The sequence below is a fragment of the Paramormyrops kingsleyae genome, chromosome 14 (genome assembly GCF_048594095.1).
Source record: "Paramormyrops kingsleyae isolate MSU_618 chromosome 14, PKINGS_0.4, whole genome shotgun sequence".
Classification (NCBI taxonomy): domain Eukaryota; kingdom Metazoa; phylum Chordata; class Actinopteri; order Osteoglossiformes; family Mormyridae; genus Paramormyrops; species Paramormyrops kingsleyae.
The window spans coordinates 10,748,883-10,771,141 of record NC_132810.1 but is presented as its reverse complement, the minus strand read 5'-3'; the positions used below and the strand labels follow the sequence as shown (position 1 = coordinate 10,771,141).

Genomic DNA, 22,259 nt, shown 5'->3' with positions numbered 1-22,259 from the left:
CAACAGCTAGTTGTGCTATGATATCACCCACATGTTTATAGAATACCACAGTGAGTACATGTGGATGACAGTGGTGTTCAAACAGGTGAAAATGTGCATTAAACAGGCAATACCCCACAGATTCAGGATCCTTATTTAACATAACATACCACTCAATGATGGACAAGTTGCAGTATTCTTCTACTAATATGTTGGAAAGATAGATATTATCTGGACCTGAGGAGACCAAACATGAAAACTTTGGCTAAGGTCAGAGGATTTAGCAAAGAGATTAATGCACATGACTCATGACTATATTTTGTAGTGTCACACTGTTAATCTGGACAGAAAATGTAATTTAATAAATCCATGGGTATCCTGAAAATGAGGATGTGGTGACCACCAACGTCTTATACCTAGCTCACAAAGCTAACAGGATGGCAAAAATACTTAGAGAAATTACTGTGGCACAAATTCCCATTTGGCCTCACATGGAGTGTTCAGGGGGGTTTTCTCTGTCCGCTGTGGGAAGGCAGTGAACCAAATGCAGGATATGAACTCTGCACAAATATTCTAAACTCCATCAGCCATTTTGCTAGCTGTGCAGATTTTTGGACACATTTGGAATGTAATTCAAACTTTTCCCATATGTCACCTGTATCAGACAATCCATTTGTGTAGCTTGTTGTATAATTATGTTGTCTAGTCCTTCTCAGAATGGTTTTATTCCAAATGGTGATAACATCTGAAATGTCAGATTATGTGACTTAATATAAAGTGTCACTATATTTCCTCTTGGAGACTACCAGTGGAATTACATTGATCCATATGGATTCACAGTAAACAAGAGAAGTCTAGATAATCAAAGGTAGAGACTCTCAACCAGATCCTACAACTTGCTTCTGGGTACCACACTATAGCCTGCTCATTGCACCCATTTGGAGAGAAAGGAATGATTTTCGCCCAGGGATCATTCTCCCAAATATGCCCTCAGGGCACACAGAGGCAGGGCTGAATGAATTTTCAACACAGGAGTTACAGGATGTAGACCAGCCCATCCCAACCATCAAAACCAAATTGAGAAATCAATAAAAAAAATCCATTGAAAGATCACAAGTGGACTGTCTGTAAAATCAAGAAAATCTGCCAAATAGAGACTGGCCTACCTTAACAGTATTAATTGCAATAAGTCACTAGTCTCTGCCAAGTTGTCAAAGCTTATCTTTGGGTATTTTTTCCGCATTTACTTTATCTGTATGAGTGTTTCCTTTCCCTGTCCTCAGCAGTCTCTTTGCAGTGTCTGTTATGGACTTTGAAGTAGGGGATTCTCTCTCCATTTTCTTAGTCTCATCCATCTCTGCTTTTAAATATAAAATAGAGAAAATCTTAAAATAGCAATTTTTGCTAATTATAAATTCATGGATAAAAAGTAAAATATAAAAACTTGACTTGTTTGACAGTCTTAGACCTAAATAATAATTATATCTTTACACTATATTCATCTAGCCATTATCGTTACCGCTTAATCCCCACTGGGGTCGCGGGGGGCCCGGAGCCTATCCCAGGAACAACGGGCGCAGGCAGGAACCAACCCTGGGCGGGCGCCAACACACCGCAGGCTATACACTATATAAGATGACCAAATCCTGAACCTACAAATATTACAGATATTTTCCATAATTTGCAGCCATAATAATAGATTATCCTGTCCAAATTGTACCCACAGCCTAACATTTGCTGTACTCACTGTTTAATGTGTGTAATGTTATGTGTGTAATGTGTTTAAGTGCACCCCCCCAATTTGCCAGGGTATCCATGCCTCTCCAATGCCCCTGTGCACACCTGTTGAGAAAGTAATACTATACAGGTTGTGTCACAATGACTAATGACTGATGTGTTTGGGGAGGGGGGGTCAAAATAGGGTCACAATATCGCATGCCTTTCTCACACTTACAAATTATATCACATATTCCTGTCCCAGGAACACGGCACTTAAAAACGTATTTTGTGGTCAGTTTTATGAGAGTGTCAGCTGCAAGACAAAAAAGAAAAAGAGGAATAATGCCTGATATTGGCCACACTTGCAAACTTAGCCGGAAGGTTTACTTGGCTTCTGCTACATTGCTCACAATCCCCCAATTCAGGGGGATACACTTCAAATACTGTATGACAAGGTCCAGCTACACTGGTAAGTGTGGGCAATTTCAGCCACTTCTCCGTGGTTGTTTTTTGCTCCATTTTCTTCACAGCTGACACCTTCATGAAAGTGACCACAAAATTTGTTTTTTGTGCCATTTTTTCTTGGGGTCGGAATATGTGACATAATCACCACGCATGACAATGATATGCGGCATCCTGATCCTCTTTTGACTCCCCCCTCCCCAACACCTCTTGCTAGGGCTGGGTGATATAAAATATATAGACCTGACATCCAGTCGAAAAGCGGTTCTTAACTTAAGAGTCCAGGCCTTTTTGGGGCACTAAATTATTTTGCACATTTTCTGCTTTGCGTTTTTCTACATTTTCATTTGCTCTCCCTTTTCCACCACTACCGTTGAAGAACTAATCCATTTTTGTCATTGCATTTTGGTCTGGTTGCCACCAGTCTCATATTTAGAGTTGCAACCTGTCCCATATGTTTATGGGATCATCCCATATTGAAAAAGTAAAATTCTGTGTTCCATTTTGAACCAATGTGGGATGTAATTTGTCTATTTTGTGATTTGAATTTAGAGATCAATGGTCGTTGTTGACACACCACAGTGAAATGTGTCCTCTGCATTTAACCCATATGCAACAATGTGACATGGCAGGGGGCAGCTAATTCAGTGACCGGAGAGCAGTGCTTAGGGGCAGTACCTTGCTGGTTGGGGATTTGAACCTGCAATCTTTCAATTACAAGTGTGCTTCCCTAACCGTCAAGCCACCAATGCCCACATTTGCCCAAATTTTATTGTGGGGAACCCAGGGGGATGTCTCATATTTCTGCAGATTGAAAGTGGAAACTTTAATTACTGGTGTCTGCACCTTCAAGTGCTCGTATTCTGTATATTCTACTCGATGACAATGCTTCAGATCGTCAAGCAGGTTGTGAGTACTTCATTTTATTTGGCACAAGTTTTCGGAAGAGTTTATAATACATACTATTCTTCATGACTCTCACGACCACCCTGGAATTATTCTGTGACCCACAAAGGGGTTGCAACACTCAGGTTAAGAACCCCTGTTCTACTGGATATCATTGCTTCAGGGGATGAAGTGGGTTCACAGTATTTCCAGATTTAAGTAGCACAAGTTTTTGCTTGTCTGAGTTTAAATTGCCAAAGTACCACCACACTACCAACATATATTTACCTTGTTTTTGTACAATATCTCCTTATATGTTGTATATGTGAATGGTGTGTGAGTGTGCCCTGCGATGGGTTGGTGCCTCATCCTGGATTGTTCCTTGCCTTGCGCTTGTAGCCCCCAGGATAGGCTCTGAACCCCCTGCGACTGACCAGGATAAGCGGTTTTAGAAAATGGATGGATGTATGGATAGATGTTGTATATGTTGTACAAGATGTTGTGGCTGCTGTGCCGTCACTTTCTTCACCGACACTTAAAGTTTCCTCTGAGAGAGCACTCATCTCTTCTACAATTTTACCAAAACAGTAGCATATGGCATGCTCTGCTAACTCAATCAACATACTGCAGTGAGTTTATAGGTTGATCTGTTCTTTAAGACTATCACATGATTAGTTGGACTTGCATTTGTTCCTGTGATGTACTTATGTGTGCTATAATAGCAATGCTGCTTATAGACAGTTTATCAAAGTTACTCATTTTCTTATTGTTTAAATTTTATTACGATACGTTGATGTATTGTTTATTTCGTTCAGCCCTACTCCTACCTTATAATGCCAAAGAAAAATTATGGCAACATTTATGTGAATGTGGGAGGGGGCCATTGTTAAATATGGGACAAGTAGCATTCTGTAATGGTTCAAAACGGAACCGAGCATTTAATTTTCGGACGATCCCTTAAAATACAGGACTGGCGGCAACTCTGCTACAGTAGTGCCCGTCCCCCCACCATATTCGTGGGTTATACGTTGCAAAATCTACCATGGGTGGCTGAAACCGTGAATAATAGCGAACAATCCACAGACCCAATATAATTTTCATAAATATACATATGGTAAAGCTTAAAGCAATGAAAATATATGAAAATATTATCATCTATCAAGGGATGACAGAGCAATGAAAGTCATGCTTTTTATACATTTTAGGTACCACTTCACAATAAGGTTCCCTTTTGCCACTCGTAAATGGTAGTAACTCATTACGAAAAAGAAAACAGTGTTATAACTTGTTTAAAATTGTCTATTAATAATTTACAGAGTGTTACAACCTAAGTAATAATCAGATTATAAACCATTCATAAACCATTTATATGGGTAGCCTTATTGTAAAGTGGCACCCATTTTTATAATATTGACACTGCGCAGCAACAAGTGCGATTAGCGGGAAAGCTCGAGTTCTGCGGGTAAGCGTAGGTATAGGGACATGTACTCTGCTGGTGTATTTCACCATGTCACAGCCTGTACTAGATTTGCTGTTTGAAACTTATGAACCGTTTGAATTGAAGAATTTTATAATTCTTTTTCGGACTTCAGTAAACTGCGGACAACTGAAACTGTGGTTGCTGATACAGTGGAAATGGGAATCGCTTAAATTTGTATGTCAAACCCATTCCCTGGAACGAAGAATGATGCAGTCAGAGAAAAAATTACTGTCGGCGTTTTCTGGTGCCATGCCCTATTCATCATTAACAAAAATGAAAAATATAAGAAAACATATAGTAAACTGAAATGAAGTAAGACATGAAATGTCTTTAAAAACTGCAACTAAATGAAAACTATAAGAATTGGTTCCAGTACTAACTGAAATGAACTAAAAACAAATGCTGTTGGTGTTTTAAAATAATGTTTAAATAATGTAATGATCTGTGACGGAAATCAAAAATATTGTTAAAAGGAGTAATCCAGTATACCTGGAACATGTTTTGTCCATTTTCAGTACATATTGTAATGTAAAGTGTAGGATTCTCTCAAGATAAGGCATATAAAATGTCTACAACTTTAAGTCCTTCCAAAGAAACAAAATTACTAAAACTTAAACTAAAATATTTAAAGATTAAATCTTTAAAATAAGAACTAACAAAACGCCACTGAAAACTAACTAAACTGGATTTCAAATGAAAATCATAATACAAAAACAAAAAATAAATCAAAATATGAAAACTATAATAACACTGCATCCTACAATAAAGTTTAAAAGTTTTTTTCAAAAGTAATTTTGTATGATTGATTTATTAGAAATAAATTTCAGTTTGTAATCCATTTAATGTCTTCATGATCTGTTTGAAGGGAATTTTAAGCAAAAATGGAGCATTGATGTAAAGAAATAATTCACTATATATATTGTGAAAATTCGTGATATTGATTGATATGAAAAAATTATTGTGATAAAATATTTTGCCTTATCACCCAGCCCAACCTGTTGCCCAACAATAATTTAAAAGCACCCTATACTATTATCTCTTTTTGTTGCCTTTTCTAAAATATGGCTATTTTCTTAATTGCCTACTCCTGTTTATTTGCTATAGTTTGACTAATACGGTCAACTAGTGATAAAATGAAAATTGGGAAAACTTTTATGTGAAATGTAGCATACATTAATCATGACAATTACATGTTGCCAACTATTATTAGCAAAGTTCTAAAATCAAAATGCCAGAAGTGTTACAATACCCCTGCTAGCCACTGCCCCCCTGCTGTGCTCTTACTCAATACTCAGTATATGGTGTGTCCTTTTTTTTTTTTTTTACAGTATTTTGCTGCATCCTCCTCAAAGTGCTTTCTTCCTTTTAATTCATGCTTTCCCTATGTCACTTGGTGTTTTTGCTGTCACTGTTCATCTTTTCTAACATGTTGGATTTCCAAACTGGCTGGCAGATCGTCCTGCGTAATTAGCTGCAATTGAAGGAAAACCGGGACTGTACCACTTGGAGAAGGGATGCTCATTTTCTCCCCTAAACTATTGAAAATAATAGACTTGGTTGCAACCATAGTTTTAGCGCTGTGAGCACATGTGTGTGTTTAGGTTATATGTGGTGGACAGTGGGGGCCTGTGAGTACTCATCTCATGCAGGCAGGATGGCGCAGCAAGGCACTTTAATAAACACAATATTGTTAGCCCATAGTAATCAGCCTGAAATGTTACAGGCCCACTGGGTATTCTACTGATGCTCCCAATTACCACTTCAGCATTGCACCGAGGTCACACTTTCTGCTAATACACAAGCACCATTGTTCAACTGGATTATAGGGAAGGTCAGCTGTTTCACAGGGGGATGAAAGGGGGGCAGAATGGCAAAGAACACAGATAAACTTTTTTTGATGCTTTTTGAAAAAGAATCAGATACATATGATTCTTTTTCCCAAGCCTATGGAAGTGATGGAAATTTGGGCTATAATAAAATAAAAGATGCTCCTGGGCACTTCTGGGTGCTGTTATTGTTCTGTGTGAGGCATGGGCATGGAAGGGAGGGGGACTGATGGATTGAGGGGGCAAGGAGAGGTGAGTAAAGTGCAGGCGAGCGGCGGGTGGCTGGGTAAAGCCTTCCTGCTGTAATCTAATCAGCTCTTGCCACACACAGAGAGCCTTGGCCCCAGATGTCTGTCTCACAGAAGCTCATTGGCAGGGGGGTGGAACACAGGCCCTGCAAATGCCACATCAACTGTAATGCACCTTTCCTCCTTCATCTACTAGACCATCACTCATCTGCAGCACGAGGGAGGGATTTGATTACAAAATGAATAAAACAATCCAACCTCCCACCTCTTAACAAAGAAAATAAAGATGGGTGGTTAATGCTCTCAGCAGTTTATTTTGGCACTTGGAACATCAGTCAGCAAGAGGAACAAGCTTGTGCCTGGTTTTGCTACAGCAATGAAATAATCTGTTTGAGCAAAAACTAGAATCATTCTGTCCAAGTTATTTCTCATTATGTTACATGCTTAACTAAAGAACTTTTGCCAATCTGTCAGTCATGGGTGTAAATATGCACCAGGGAATTACTTATATCATTCTTTCTTGCCTTTTTTGTATACAACCTTTAAGAATGAATTCTGTGTGGAAAAAACAACAGCAAATGAATCTATGATGAGAATCATAACTTTGGATTCAAGGATCAGTTCATATTAACATGTGAACACTGTAATAGTGGATTTTATTTTTATACCTTTATACTCTTATTTGAAATCTTTCTGTTGGTGCATTCAAATCTAGTTACTAGCTATTCTGAAGGAGATACTTAACTAATGCTCGTTAGGCATGTCAGCAGTGACTCCAAGACACATTAATCACTGAAACAAGAACGGGCTGTGATGTATAGTAGGTGTTGAGTGTTGAATCATATGTTATGAAAACATTTAAAAAAAATACATAACCCCCTCAGTAGATTTGCATTTGAAATGGTGAAAGAGTGCAAAGAGTAGAGAGACCAATTCTGATGTTCTTTTAAAGTAGTAGTATTTGAATCTCAATGTCATGTAAAATGTTTGATTTAAGGTTAAAATCAGACTCCCTACTTTTAAAAGCTAGCAAACATTGATTTATTTTTCAGGTAATATGAATAATTCTTTAGATCATTTAATAACTTAAATTTACATAGAATTATGCATAGATTAATGCTATCCTCATGAATTGAATAACAATGCTATTATTTTTCATTTAACAAAAGCTTTCTATTGGTTGTTTTTATAAAATGTTGATAACCTTGTGGTCAATGCCATTGGGCCTAAGTAAGCAAAAACACCTGATGGATGTAGTATACAATACTAAAAGCACAGAGACAAAATCTTTTCTTGACACATTTAAGTCACACAATATGCAGGGCCGGTAAATCCTGTAGGTGACATTGTTCCCTGCCTGGCGTGCCATCTTCTGAGGGGACGCCCACTCAGCAAATCAGCAGCACCACCTCCGTCAACCTTCACTACCGGCAATGAGGCTTGCATAGGGCACCACATGGGCTTCATCCAGCACTAAGAATATGTATTTGGTTTTGCTGTTATTGAGAAAATAAATGAATCAACAGTGAGCCCCAACCTTCACAGAGGACATTTAACTAAACATAAAGTGATAATTTCCTCTCAGGAAAAGGATCTGTAAACGTTGTGTGAACAGTTTGACACCAACGGACAATAGTAAATTTATCACTGCAACCGGGTATTTCAAAAGTAATAAATTTCACCAACAATGTATCATTATTGGTGCGTCACACTGGTGTTTTCAGATGTCAGAGACACAGATACAGAAACCGTATTGACATAGCCTAAGTGAAGCCATTTGTGAAATCTGTCGATGTCATGAAAATCACAGAAATCATGAAGATTGGCCATTTATTTGTATTGAGGCCAGTAACTTACCCAAAGGGCCTGCGACTTATGCTAGTGTTAGACAGCCTACGCATCCTCAGTTGTGTGTCCTCAGTTAACATCACTGATGTCAGGGAGAAATCTGCCAGCTGAATAGAAAAACGTAGCATCTGCAGCTCATTTTTTTCCTTTTAAATCAAATTCTGCTATTCACAATCTGACCGAAGGTCAATGTCAAAATTTTGTTAGTATACATAATTTTACAAGCTAGTGGCCACAAACACTTTACATTTTATTTTCTAGAAAGAATAAAAAATGACAATAGGGTGAAAAACAATCATACATCCATTCAGAGTCATGGGGATCTGGAGCTCATCCAAAGAAGTATATTGTACCAGTCAAGGTAGACCTTAAACTGCACATTAATCACAGGGTAATAACATACATACATTTACAATTCAGCAATCATATGCTAAGACAAATTTAGGATCCAGATCACCAGTACAACCCATCCTTGGACCATAGGAGGAAACTGTAATAGGTTAACCAGTGAATATCCATAAATATAGAAGGGAAGGCAAGCTCTATTTGTGGTATATAATGTCCAATAGTATCTATATATTACATGTGTATATATGATAATCACAACTGATAATGGTTGAGGTTTTAGCAACACAGAAGACAGTATGTTTAAGAAACATTGACTTATACAAATGTAGGAGTGGTTAACAGGGGACTGAGAAAAGCTGCAAGTGGTAGAGCTAGAGCTGCATTCATTATCAGAAGACGATAAACAAACACTCAGCCTCTGATGGTGATGAGCAATAAATAAGGTCACTTTGCTAGCTACAGAACACAAATTAATAATTTATCTAACAAAAAATAGCCTGCAGTAAATAAAACTAAAAGAAAGCTAGCATAGATCAGATCCTACTAGTCTGATTTTAAAGACCTAAGGTCAATCTGATACAAATTTTACTAAACTGAACCCCAGGCACACAACCTAGAACCAAATGTTACTTGGTCTACTGCCTGATCTTACCAAAAATGCGAAAGATTATTAACTTATAAAAATCCCAGTATACAGACCATGGGCATAAATTACGGGGGGATAGGGGGATTGTAACCCCCCCCCCCCCCAAATAATCAATACCAGCCAATTCAACCCCCTGGACCCCCTTAAATGGCTGGAGACCTCAACCCACCCCCAATGCTCAATTCAGAGTTATGCCCTTGATACAGACCAATTCATCCATCTGTCAACTGCTTATCCTGAGCAGGCTCACAGGGCGAGCAGATTATTTGGCCTTTTTTCATAGCCAAAGCATAATTATTACAAAAATGCTCCTGAAGAAAGCTACAAGGGATTCATTTTCAAGAAACCAAAGGAAGGAAAGTTTACCTTGCTAGCATTTGATTTTTTGCTCCATAAATTTCATTTTTTTAGATATTTTAGATCATTTTATTTGAGACAACTAAGAGAGAAAATGTCATTACCATCTTAGCTATGCTAATATCTGTAGATGACAGTTGAGTACCTCTCATCTACATTCTCCATCATTTCACATGCAGATTACTTTTAAAGACTCCTAGATCCAAGCTCTTTTTTTGACTTGAACCATTTTGCTGGTTATCTACAGGAACTGGCTCAATGCAGGACTCCAGCTTGTTTTTGCCGTGGTGCTTACTGGGTGCGACAAAAACCAGCCACAATGACACTTTAAACTGATTACTATGGCCTACACCTGCAATAAAAATAATTGGGCAAGTTTGCCAAATTTGTGAATGCAAAGCCATTCCTGACAACTGCTGGCAAAGACAGTAAGAGAGGAGAAAATGTTTGTCAGCAAGCATGTTCAAAATGTATAAGTTTAGTTTTTTTTTACCCAGAAATGTGAAAATAGTTACAATTCCAATCCAGTAACAAAACTGAATACAAGAACTGTGTATTGGTTCATTCTACATCAAAGAAATGCAGATAACTGTGGTTTGTGCACTTGTTAATGTGGACAAAGGAATTGAATCTTCCCAGTTGTACCTCATCCAAACTGTGGTTTGGATATAGTAAATATAGGAAAGTCTGTTTGACCTTGAATTTGCTTTTTAAACAACTGAGTTACAAGCATGAGGCATAGAGTGGAACACAGCTCACAAGAGACAGAATGAAAAGCAAAACACAGAATGAAAAACAAAATACCAAGGAATGATGCGTTATTAAGGTTAGTTTTTCATTTTGGGGGGTCACACTATGTCAAAGCAGTAGATTGACTTATACAAATGTAGGAGTGGTTAACAGGGGACTGAGAAAAGCTGCAAGTGGTAGAGCTAGAGCTGCATTCATTATCAGAATGGTAATATTTGCCCACTCTTCCTTGCAAAAGCACTCCAATTCTGTCAGATTGTGCAAATCTCTTGGGCATAGCCCTCTTCAGTTCACCCCACAGATTTTCAATTGGATTTAGGTCTGGGCTCTGGCTGGGCCACCCCAAAACTTTAATTTTCTTCTGGTGAAGCCATTCTTTTGTTGACTTGGATGTATGCTTGGGGTCACTGTCATCCTGAAAGGTGAAATTCCTCATCTTCAGCTTTCTAGCAGAAACCTGAAGGTTTTGGGCCAGAATTTACTGGTATATGGAACTGTTCAGAATTCCCACAACCTTGACTAAAGCCCCAGTTCCAGTTGAAGTGAAATAACTCAAAAGCATAATGCTGCCACCATGATGCTGTTCCTTTGGTGATGGCACACTGTTGTGTCTGTGCCAAACCTACCTTTTGGAATTGTGGCCAAAAAGATCAACCTTGGTTTCATCAACACATTTTCTCACATGCTTTTTGGAGACTTGATGTCACATGTAGTACACAACCAGTACTTGCCAGAAATTCCTGCAGCTCCTTCAGTATTGCTGTAGGCCTCTTGGCAACCTCCCTGACCAGTTTTCATCTTGTCTTTTCATCAATTTTGGAGGGACGTCTAGTTCTCTGTAACGTCACTGTTGTCCTATATTTTTTCCAGTTCTTGATGACTGTCTTCCCTGTGTTCCATGGTATAGCTAATGTTGTGGAAATGATTTGTACCCTTCTCCTAACTGATACCTTTCCTCAATGAGATCCCTTTGATACTTTGTAAGTTCTCTGCAAACGATGGCTTTTGTTGTAGGACGCAACTGAGTCAATGTCAGGAAAATCCTACTAGGACAGCTGAACTTTACTTTGGGTTAGGGCTGAATGATTCGGGGAAAATATCTAATTGTGATCTTCCTGACAGATATTGCGAGAATGACAGTCACACAAGGACAGCAGGAATTTGTAAAACTATTGTTATGACAGGTTTAAACCCTGGGTCCAACATGCTGTATAATGCATATCCTAAATCGCAGCATTTGTGATTTCCTAATTGCATCGTTTCAAATCTCATTTTCGATTTAAAATCGGAAGAGACTCAGAGGCTCAAGTGGACAGAATAGAAAGAATATGCTGTGCCTTGACAAAGAGACGCCTGTTCTTCCATGAGTGAAAATTTTCTGGAATTTGAAAAATAAAGCAGCCAGTACCAACTAATCAAATAATGACGTTTGCAAATAAATAATGTTTCATTCTTGGTGCCAGTTGGAAGTTTGTTTCATGTTGTGCCTTTAAAAATGGGTCAGTGAGAAGTCTCTCACAATCACAATCACTTTATTCATAAGCATCATAGAACTTGGTGAAACAATAAAATTCTTGTGCCTAATGTTGCACGGTACACCGAAGCTGAAAAAATACCACGACACTCCATCGTTACACACTATACTATTTTCTGTTTTATTATTATAGGTACTTTAAGAGTATTCCCTATGATTTGTGTTGCAGTGCAACAGCAGATCAGCTGGACTTTCTCTCCCACTCCCTGCAGTCAACCATATTTTTTCTTTCACCCTGCAGCTTTCACAGATAGGACAGTAGTGATGGGCAAAATTAAATCAAAGTTAATTTGATTTAGTTTACCTAAAAGGTTCGCTCTGATTGTTCACCAATGTATTCAGTGGCACTTTCTATTTGCATAAAATTGATGAAATAACATTTGTTATTGAACTATAGACTAAGTTTCTCAACATTGTTTGTTAACGATACAAACCTAACAGCTCATCACACAGTTAGCTAATGAGTCCAAGTGCTAACAAACCTTGGTTAAAATCATTTTAAATTATCAAAATGTTGCATCTCTAAAATACAATTGCAACATACCAGAAGTCACTGCACATAGGTTATATACTACACCAGTAGATGGTGTATTTCAGTCACGACCAAGGTATGGCTCTCTCATTCAGTAGCCTATCAGAGTCTCTCGTTCACTGACTCACTCACCAACTCATTCACTCCTTTGGGTCTCTCAACTTGATCATTCCACTTTAGGTGTTTCCGTTCAGTCTCAGGTTTAGTTTCCAGCCAATCATACCTATCATATGCCTCACTGGCCAATAGTCGAGGAGGGAAGCAGCATTCACATCATATTTCTGAGGACAATGGAATAACAAAGAACAAATACTCTCAGGGAAGTGAACATGAGTACATTGTTCCCGTAAGAGACTCATTTCCCACAAATGAATCATTTGCAATTGTCACACCATTATATGAGAGGCATGGCTGCAAGTACAAAGCAGATGAATTAAGTGAAATATGGCATTATTTCACTCATGCTGCCGACAGTCAAGCAAAGCCCACAGGCATCACAAATTTTATTTGTAAAAGATGTTTTAAATCAACGCCGAGCAACGACCCAACACAGTGAAGTAGAGCATCTCACCAATAGACATCACAACTTATTTGAAGAATTTAGACAGTGACAGATTAGTGAATGTGATACAAAACCATTACAAGGCCTGTCCCTCAAATAAAAGTCAAAAAAGCGTGATTTATTTTGTGTCCAGTGAACTGCTTACCACTTCAGTTTGAGAAGCAAGGTTAAGGGCAATGATAAGCTAACTGTTTAATTTATATTCTTTATATTTTTAGGTAATCTTTTAGCTAAGGTAATCATGGCATGCAGTACATTTGTCTAGGTATTCTTTATTAGCAGAAAATGTGCTTAGTAGAGTGCAGACCTCTGCCAAGGATGTGTATTGTAGGTTATTAAGTGATACCTTGCATATTTAAAAAACTGTTAAAAAAAAAAAAAAAAGCGGTCAATACTGGATACTTTGTAAGCTTTTATAACTAATAATTGAACTAATAGTTTACAATAATCCAGTTATTGGGGTTTTAAATGTATTAAAACATGTTCAATGGCTTTATAGCTCTATACCTGCAACTGAATAATTTTTTTTGTTAAAACATGTTCAGTATGCTCTCTGTCTGTGGCAAAATAGGCTATACTTTATTTAATTTGACTGATATTAACAAAACATGTTATTTATTTAAGGAAAAAAACTATTTCACAGTTCTGTGTTCTGTCATCTATTTATCCATTAATTTTCCTGATGTTTTAGTTTTTTGCTGTGGTATCGTTTAAGTTTCACTAGCGAAATATGTTAAGCAGGTATCGTACTGAAGTCATGATTTTGGTATTGTGAGAACACTATACGTGCCACAGTTGCAGGTAAATGAGGGGACAACGAAACAGCGCAAGACAAAGATATGGGGAGTGGAACAATAATTATGTAATAAATATATTCAGCGCGCACAAGCTCGTGCAGGTCAGTTAAGTGCAAAGACCATTGATAAAACTGCAAACAAATATGAAAACAGTACGCACAAGTGTGTGAACTTCGCCTTTCTTGGTAAGGAACTAGGTTCTTGTGGGGTTAACAGAGGCTTCCTTGAAATGGTAGACCTAGTAAGTTATTATAACACAACAGCAAATAAATTGACCTGCAATTTACCTATAAAACACGTTTAAATGCAATCAAACCAGATTTCTTGTAATGACGAAGATGGGCACAGCACTGTAACATTAACATTACGGCAACCTCACAATTACATGACGAAGTTCAGATAACGAAAATATTCAATAGTACATAACGAACAATAAGCAAGCGGTTTATACTTGTACTTACCGTGAATACATAAAAATATTGTCAACACTTTTTCCTCTTCAGTTCTTGCACCCAGCTAAAAATTAAGAAATTATAACCCTCTAGGCTTTTAGTCACCTTCCTTGAAGAACCAGATAATTCAGGATATATCCTCATTATTTCAACTTTCAATGTGTATGAATCACATCCAATAATACCAGTTTTCTCTTTGTACAGTATGTATGGCTTGCGTCTGACGGAAGCTAATTCACGTACTTAAAACACTCCATTATTATGGGTATGCAGCCTTTTACAGCGCCGGCTTAAAGCCATGCATTCTGGTCCTGACGCAATGCATCGTGGTTAGATTTTTTGTACGACTTCACCCGGCGCTGCAAAACATCACCATGCATCACCATGTCACATGGTACAAAAACCTCGCGAGAGCAAGACGACGTGACAGATCGTGAAGCGCCTCTTCCGACTTGGAGAGAAATAATCCAACGCACTGTCATTCAACCACGCTTCTTTGTCGGTCAGTACCAGCGAAAATACCGGACTTTTGCTAAACAGGGTTGTGAAAGCAGATACAGGTATAAGCTGCCATTCAAAAACTCATTAGCCAATTGGAACACAGTCCTGAAAAAACCCGCGAGAACGGCAAGAAAAAAAATCTGGCAGCGCAGCAGCAAGACAGGGAGCAACCGATAAATCTGGTAACGTAATTGTAAAGTAGTGATGGGAAGTTCGGCTCAATTAACTGATTCGATTCTTTCGAACTGTCCGTTGTAATGAATCGATTCTATGATTCTTTTTTTTTCGTCTTTTTTTTGCGCCTGACCACATGACTCAACGAATCGTGGGATCGGATAATAAATCTGTCTCGAGGTTACGTTGTTTGACAAAGATAGCGCTGGTATTCAACAAAAATGTTCAGCTTGACTATTCACAAAAAAAAAACAATATATAAAAAGCAGAAAGGGTGTCGATGCTGAATAATATATGTGTATATATATAGTTCTTATTTTCTTTACTTAAGCCAAATTCATGTGCATGAGGGACTACATCACAGTTAACAATACAACACACATACCCATAAAATGAGCATAAATGAGCATGTTGTGTAAACGTCAAAGTTAATAAATATCTTAGTTTGTTCTTTGATGAAAGACATATATAGTTTTATTATACAGAAATGCAATAATTTACTGTTGTGATAGATGAAGAAGAGCTGCGTTTATTTTTATTCCTTTTAACAGCGTAACTGCATTTCCGCAGTAAATGCCGCGAGGGCTCTTGGGATCGGTTCGCGAACCGTTCGTTTGATTCACCGACCGAGTGTCCGAAAACCCGTAAGTTCGATTCGTTCATCGAACAGGCTCTCGGGTTTTTTGGAGTCAGCGAGTTAGAGACCAGGTACTCGGCCGTTCGGGTGTTCTCAGCACCAGACGGAAAGTACGAACGCAAAAGTGACGAATGTAAGTAACGAACACAAGAATAAACTTAAAAGTGATAAGAAAAGCGCAGACGGAACATAAAAAATAAATCCGAACTCGCGGGGGATGCTTTTGGATGTGGTATAGCCAAAGATCAGTTTTTAAAACGTTTTAAAATAATTTCAAAAACCGATTCGTTCAGATTTACGAATCGGTTCACCCCGTTCACTAAAAAAAAACCGAGTTAAAAAGAACGATTCGTTCGCGGGCAGCGCTTTACAATAGTGACAATGGAAACAGAAAGGATACATTATCCAAAAGGAAAAGACCGATAATTTGTTTGCAAGTTATAATTTTTACTTTAACTTTTGTTTTGCTTCAGTGAGTTTTATTTTCTCTAAAGTTCTCATTTTATGCTTGATGTTAAAAAGGGTTGCTTGACAATATTAGCACAAATTTCATTCCATAGGTTTCCGCCCCCAAATTGTCAAAAGTCTCAGCTTTGAGAGCAGAGATCATCTCGCGTAAGCAACATATCTCGCTCGCATCTGCATGTAGTACTCTCGAGTGTTTGAATTTGTACGGAAGGACACATATCTTGCGAGTGGGTAGTATAACACCTGCTCGTGTGATGTATTTAATTCTTGAGTGTGTTTTATCGCGCTTGCGACTTTTGACTTAGAATGGATTTTTATGGTGTTACATTTTTGTCCTTTTCTATCCTTATCAATTTGCGTGAAATTAAGTTTTTGGATAAAGTTCACTGATAATTCTAACAAAATGACCTCGCAGAATTGGGTTCCTTATTTTAGTCGCCATGGTAACATGCCGCAAAGATACAATGAAGTGAAGGTACAAAAAAACCGAAACGCTAATCTTTCAGATTCTATCAAAATTTGGCCGCCGTTCAAACCGATATGGAGATTGTCTTGAATATTGACTAACAAATGTTAGATACTGCTATCATGTGCTATCATGTGCTATGTGTTCTAGGTCTTCCAGTTTGGCTGTATTACATACAGTTTATGACTGGGTGTTTCATTGAACCTTCACCGTGTGTTTTTAAATAGGTGTAGCACATTTTTAATTCACATTGGCTCATGCATACAGAAATACTGTGGACAACTCTGTGTAAACTACAGATGAAATACGGTTAATTTTATTGTTATATAACTACCAAAATGTTGTGTTGCATAAGTAAAAAATTGATGGTTTTTGCCCTTCTAATATCCCGATGCAAATGTGAAATGTAATTTTAGGACCAAAGTTTGAAAAGGTCCTGAAAACCATCACAGTTGGGTCATTCCATGTCAAATCGTCACACTTTCGGACCTCATCGTCACAGATTTTAACAAAACTTGGCATGCTGATTTGGTCATATGAGTAACTCATGAAACTAAAATTGGGTGAGTCTGGGATCAATATTGAGGGAGATTTATGCAAACAAAATTTTAACTTAATTTGACTGGCTATATTTACCTTAATGTAAGCTGCACAGAAGTGGTCCTTATATTGTTTTAAAGCTATTGTCCAGCTCTATAGATTGAACAAATATGCCATCCTCATATGAAAAATTGCTAATGTAACAACAGATTAAAATATAAAAAATTCAATAACAAAAAAACCTATATTTCAAAATTGATAATTTTTTTACTAAAGCTTGATCATAATGTTATGAACATCTCCAGAAAATTTGGTCTTTGGTTTTTAAGGTGTTGCTGAGATATCATTACTTATCTGAAGTGTGTATCAAAACCACAATTCCTTACATTGCTGTTAGCAGTAACAGAATAGCAGTTAGTGATCAATGCATGGTAAAGGGTTATTTTTCAGGGTTATATATTCTACTATTGCCAGAACTAGCTGTAGAAATATAATTTAAATTGATTTTACAAAACACCTGTTTTTGAGTTCACTGGGTCTGTATGATAATTTTAGCCAATGGACATATTTTTCCTATAATGATAAGGTGGTCTGGGTTCCCCAGGGTTAAAATGAATAAAAAGACAATATTGCCAAAGTGACTGAAAAAAAGAGAATTAATGGTACAATCAGAATAGTTTATTTTCCTCTTTAGTTTACACTTTTGACTAGACACTGTCCTACTAAAAAGGGCCTTCATTTGTCAAAAACCTGAAAAACTAACAAAAATAAACTAGATTGGCTTTTAGACTACTAGGGCAAGGAAAGAATTTCAATGTAATAATGCATAAGTTACATACAAGCAGTACTGTTTAAGGGGAAGGTGGGAATGTAAGAACATAAACAATTGCCATACTCTCAATTTATAGTCCATCAGAGCCTTTGATGCAGCTATTGTGTCTTTGCTTGAAATTGTGTATGTCTGCCCTGTTGCTGTCACAGGTTCAACTACTAAAAGCACATCCTGATGATCCATAACAAGTCTATCAGGATAGCATGGGAATGAATAGGATGGAGATGGTCCATGAGGATGTAAAAAGCTCAGTCTCAACTCTCCAGTGCTGGGAATAATGTCTTCAACACATCCTAGCCACCAATTATCATCATATGCAGCCACGACATAACCTTTGATGCTTGCAAAGTTGAGTGATTCCCTAAGTGTGCACTTACACTGGACCGATTTGCACACCTCACTCGTGTCTGATGAATGCAGGGCATTTATTAGCCATATTTACTAGCCATGTGAGCCTTTGCAATAGTATGACAAGTACAGGTGTCTGCAATGACATTAATGAAGCATTCATTAAATTTCATTGTAGCATATTTTTTAGGGATGGCACGGTTCATGAAAAAAAAAACGAACCGTTCGGTTCGCTTGTCTCGGTTCGGAGCATGCATGCGTCGCACGGTTCGACGGTTCATGACATGCGCAATGTAGCCTCGTGCCCCGTATGTGACGTCAGTGTGTTTCCCTTTCGCGCGAAAGAATAGGCTATATGCACAGAGCGGTGTGACGTATAGTTCCGGTAAAAGTTCAGCCAGCTAAGTAATTTCCGGTAGCCTTTCGTTTGCTGCGTTTAGCTCGTGTTTTCGGCGTTACCACCCTGTCTCTGAAGAAAACGTTTAAATTTCAGCGAACCGATAGCACAACATCTGAACACTGTTGTGCGCCTTTGTTGTGTGACTTTATTTAATGTGCGGTTAGGCACTTTGTTAAAGAAAATTAAGTTATCTGTGACAAAGCACTCCAGTGAGTGTCATGCCTCGATCGTCCGTTCTTTCCGTGTGCCACGCCCCCTCGTTAACCCTGTGTGGATTCCCCGTGTTTACCAGCTGTTCCTGATTGTTGTCAAATTTGTCATTACTCCATTGTATTTAATCCGCGTTTCCGTTTCTTTCTCCAGTCCGGTCATTATATTGTAATTCTGCTTTACCGCTCGTCTGTGTTCCTTTTGCTCATTAAACCCCGCATTCCCCCGATCCTAGGTCTCCTCGCCTCTGCTTCCCCGGTCAGCGTTGTAACAGTGAGCCTGCTTCCATGCTGAAATGTGAACATTTGCCATGTTCCTAAAAATTCTGTTTATTGCACAGTGTCTGACCAGTTTGATAAATGCAAGATATTCTGTAATATTGCAATCTTTGTGTGCTAAAAAGGCACATACATTCATGTAGATGGCAATACACATTCTCCTTTTTTTGCCAAATAAATGAAACGCATGTTGAAATCATCAATGTCTTTCCTCTTGCTGTATCAAAATCTCACCTAGCTTTCCTCAGAGATGGTCCCAATAATGTGCTCTAAGTCAAGTCAAATTCAGTTTATGCATGATTACATGATATAACTTTTTTAATACTGTATCCTAAATTGTGGATAATTAAGCTATATATCATATGCTGAAGTACATTTCTGGAGTGTTAAAGATTAAAAGAAAAAATAACAAGAACCGAAAACCGTGACCCTAAAACCGTGATACAAACCGAACCGTGGGTTTTGTGAACCGTGCCACCCCTAATATTTGTAACCTTGATTAATTTTATTACTTACACCTGTGCTTGTTATACTATTTCATGTCAGTTTGGCTGCCATTAAAAAGGCCCATCAGTGATATGAAACCATGTAACGCTACATTTACGTCAAGATATCTCAGCAACATCTGAAAAACCAAAGACCAAATTTTCTGGAGATGTTCATGACATTATGATCTAGCTTCAGTAAAAAATTGATAGATTTTGAAATATAGGTTTTTTTTGTTATTGAATTTTTAATATTTCAATCTCATATTATTCAATCTATAGAGCTGGACAATAGCTTTAAAACAATATAAGGACCACTTCTGTGCAGCTTACATTAAGGTAAATATAACCAGTCGAAAACTTGGTTTGCTTAAATGTCCCACAATACTGATACCAGACACGCCCAATTTGCTAATTTAATTAGCAATATCCCAGAATGTACAATGTGGCCTTTGTGATACAAGGTTGGGTATGAGGAGAGCTAGATGTGTCAGAAGTCAGCAGTTCCAAACCCAACAGAAGTCAGTGTCACCCAGCCTGGCCCACCCTTAAACACTGTCCCAAGTATTACACAGAGCTCAAAAATCTGGCACTGCTTCAACTTCCTTGAAGTTACAATATGCCCTTCAGGATAGAATCTGGTCAAAACTGTACATCATTCTTCGCTAAATGCCAGCCTGAACAAGCAATAGATATGTTTACTTAAGAAGGAAGCGGGTTACAGGCTAATGACACAGTATATAATAAATTGGACACTAGATGAATAACTTTATTTGGTTCTTTGCAAACTGAATGGGTAACATCACTTATCAGTCATTATTACACGGCTCTCTGGAATGCTTGATTCTGATTGGTCAGTTGAGACATTTGCAGGTTCATTATTTTCAAATAATAACCGCTCCAAAGTAATAACGCATAGTCACGTGGTACTATATCGTTTCGCGGAAAGATAAAAATGTTATTTTAAAACAAATATGCCAATAAAATGTTTCAAATTCATATTCATGTCCATGTCATTTTCCTTATGTGGCAAGTAGCCGTGTAATAAGCGGGATAATGTACAGGCAGCCGGTAGTTATCGCGAAATAAGCCCCTTCAGTGTGATACAAGACCCTCCGCTTTGCGTCGGGTCCTGATCACACTGTCGGGGCTTATTTCTGCGATAACTACCGGCTGCCTGTACATTATCCCTTACCTAGCATATTTTGGATTTCAAGCCTGTATTTTCTTCAAGAAGGTTATGCAGTACATAGAAAATGTATTTTTCTGTAACTAAGCAACATGTAATGAAGGGTCCCGTGGAGACAGATATGTGGGAAATCCACTCAGTCCATTTCAGGCTTTGCACACAGAGTCCATAATAAGGATGAAGTATCAGACAAGTGAATATAGCAAAACTGTATGTTTGACGGTTATTTATTGGTTGATTAAAGTAAAAATCTAAAATATCTAAACAATTCTTTCCTAAAACAAAAGAGTTTTATATATCAAGGGCAATATGAAATTTACAATTTCTTCCTTGAGAGTATTGTTTTTCCTTGTTTATTTTTTAAATTGAATTCGACTGTGTGTTCTTATTTATAAAGAATTTATTACAAACCTCTTGTGTATGAATTGGGAACAGATCTTGGTCACATGATGCAAGTAGTAAGATATATGTGATTTGTATCTCCTCTGTCGGAACCAGGAAGGCAGGATTATCAATTTTTAAGCATTAAATTGCACAAACAGGATGTAGGATGAATGTATACATCACATTAGTCTGTCATTTTTTTAGGCCAGTCCATCAAAGGGCACAAGCACAGTTGAAAATCCTGTCTTAACATGTCACCTGCATTCTCCAGTGTAGAAGTGTCCTATATGTGTCTGGTGTGACTGATGTATGTCTCTCTGCCCAGCAACATATCATAAGGTAGAAAGGAGTAAGCTGTTACTTTTTATCAGCTTTTTAAAAAGCAAAGAGAACTGCTGAATGCAAACAGACTGGTGTGAGGGGGGAAATACCAATAGACTCAGCAAATTAAATTAAAAAACGAAGTGTTACCAGTACACTTGAAAACAAAAACGGTGTGAGTGGAGTGCTGGTGTCCGGTCGACATAGCCTCAAATAGATAATCATTTTATGGAAAACAAAGCTATAATGCACGTAATGAATGAGAAGCCACCAATACAGTTCACAACCTGATTTCAACATAGCTTAGAGGGCCACTCAATTAGCATATGAAAAATGTGGCAGTGCTGGTAGAGGGGCTTTGACCGGCAGACAATCATCTTCACCCCTTTTCAAGCTTTTGGGGACTACTCTGTCTCAAGGTGATCATTTAAATTGTTGTTAATGAGAACACAGTCTCTATGCACGAGGAAAATCGGGAGGGTGAAAGAATATTTCCCTGCCAAACGGTGAGCACAGGCCCCACTTTGGGTTCACGGGACAAGGATGCTTTGGAAGCCTCAATTGTAATGGGCTTAATTACTGTCACATCCCATAAGCGGTT

The 22,259-nt window shown here is 38.0% G+C and overlaps 1 protein-coding gene and 1 long non-coding RNA gene across 7 annotated transcripts in view; one reads left to right on the top strand and one right to left on the bottom strand.

Annotated features, from left to right (window-relative positions):
- Window positions 1-6,942: 6,942 nt before the first annotated feature.
- LOC111852492 (uncharacterized) lies at window positions 6,943-14,731 on the bottom strand. The gene is made up of 3 exons (XR_002840240.2): window positions 14,435-14,731; window positions 8,457-8,554; window positions 6,943-8,095 (listed from the first exon to the last, which is right to left on the bottom strand). It is a non-coding gene; the product is annotated as an uncharacterized lncRNA (long non-coding RNA).
- Window positions 14,732-14,787: 56 nt separating this feature from the next.
- begain (brain-enriched guanylate kinase-associated) overlaps window positions 14,788-22,259 on the top strand; it is a 206,096-nt gene continuing 198,624 nt past the window's right edge. For 4 of the 6 annotated variants that reach the window (XR_011982586.1, XM_072699296.1, XM_072699297.1 and 1 more), the window contains exon 1: window positions 14,788-14,927. The gene's annotated coding sequence lies outside the window, so the exon portion shown is untranslated. Of the gene's footprint in view, window positions 14,928-15,034; window positions 15,109-15,670; window positions 15,871-22,259 lie in introns of those variants that run through there. The other 2 variants (XM_072699295.1, XM_072699298.1) reach the window with 2 other exon arrangements.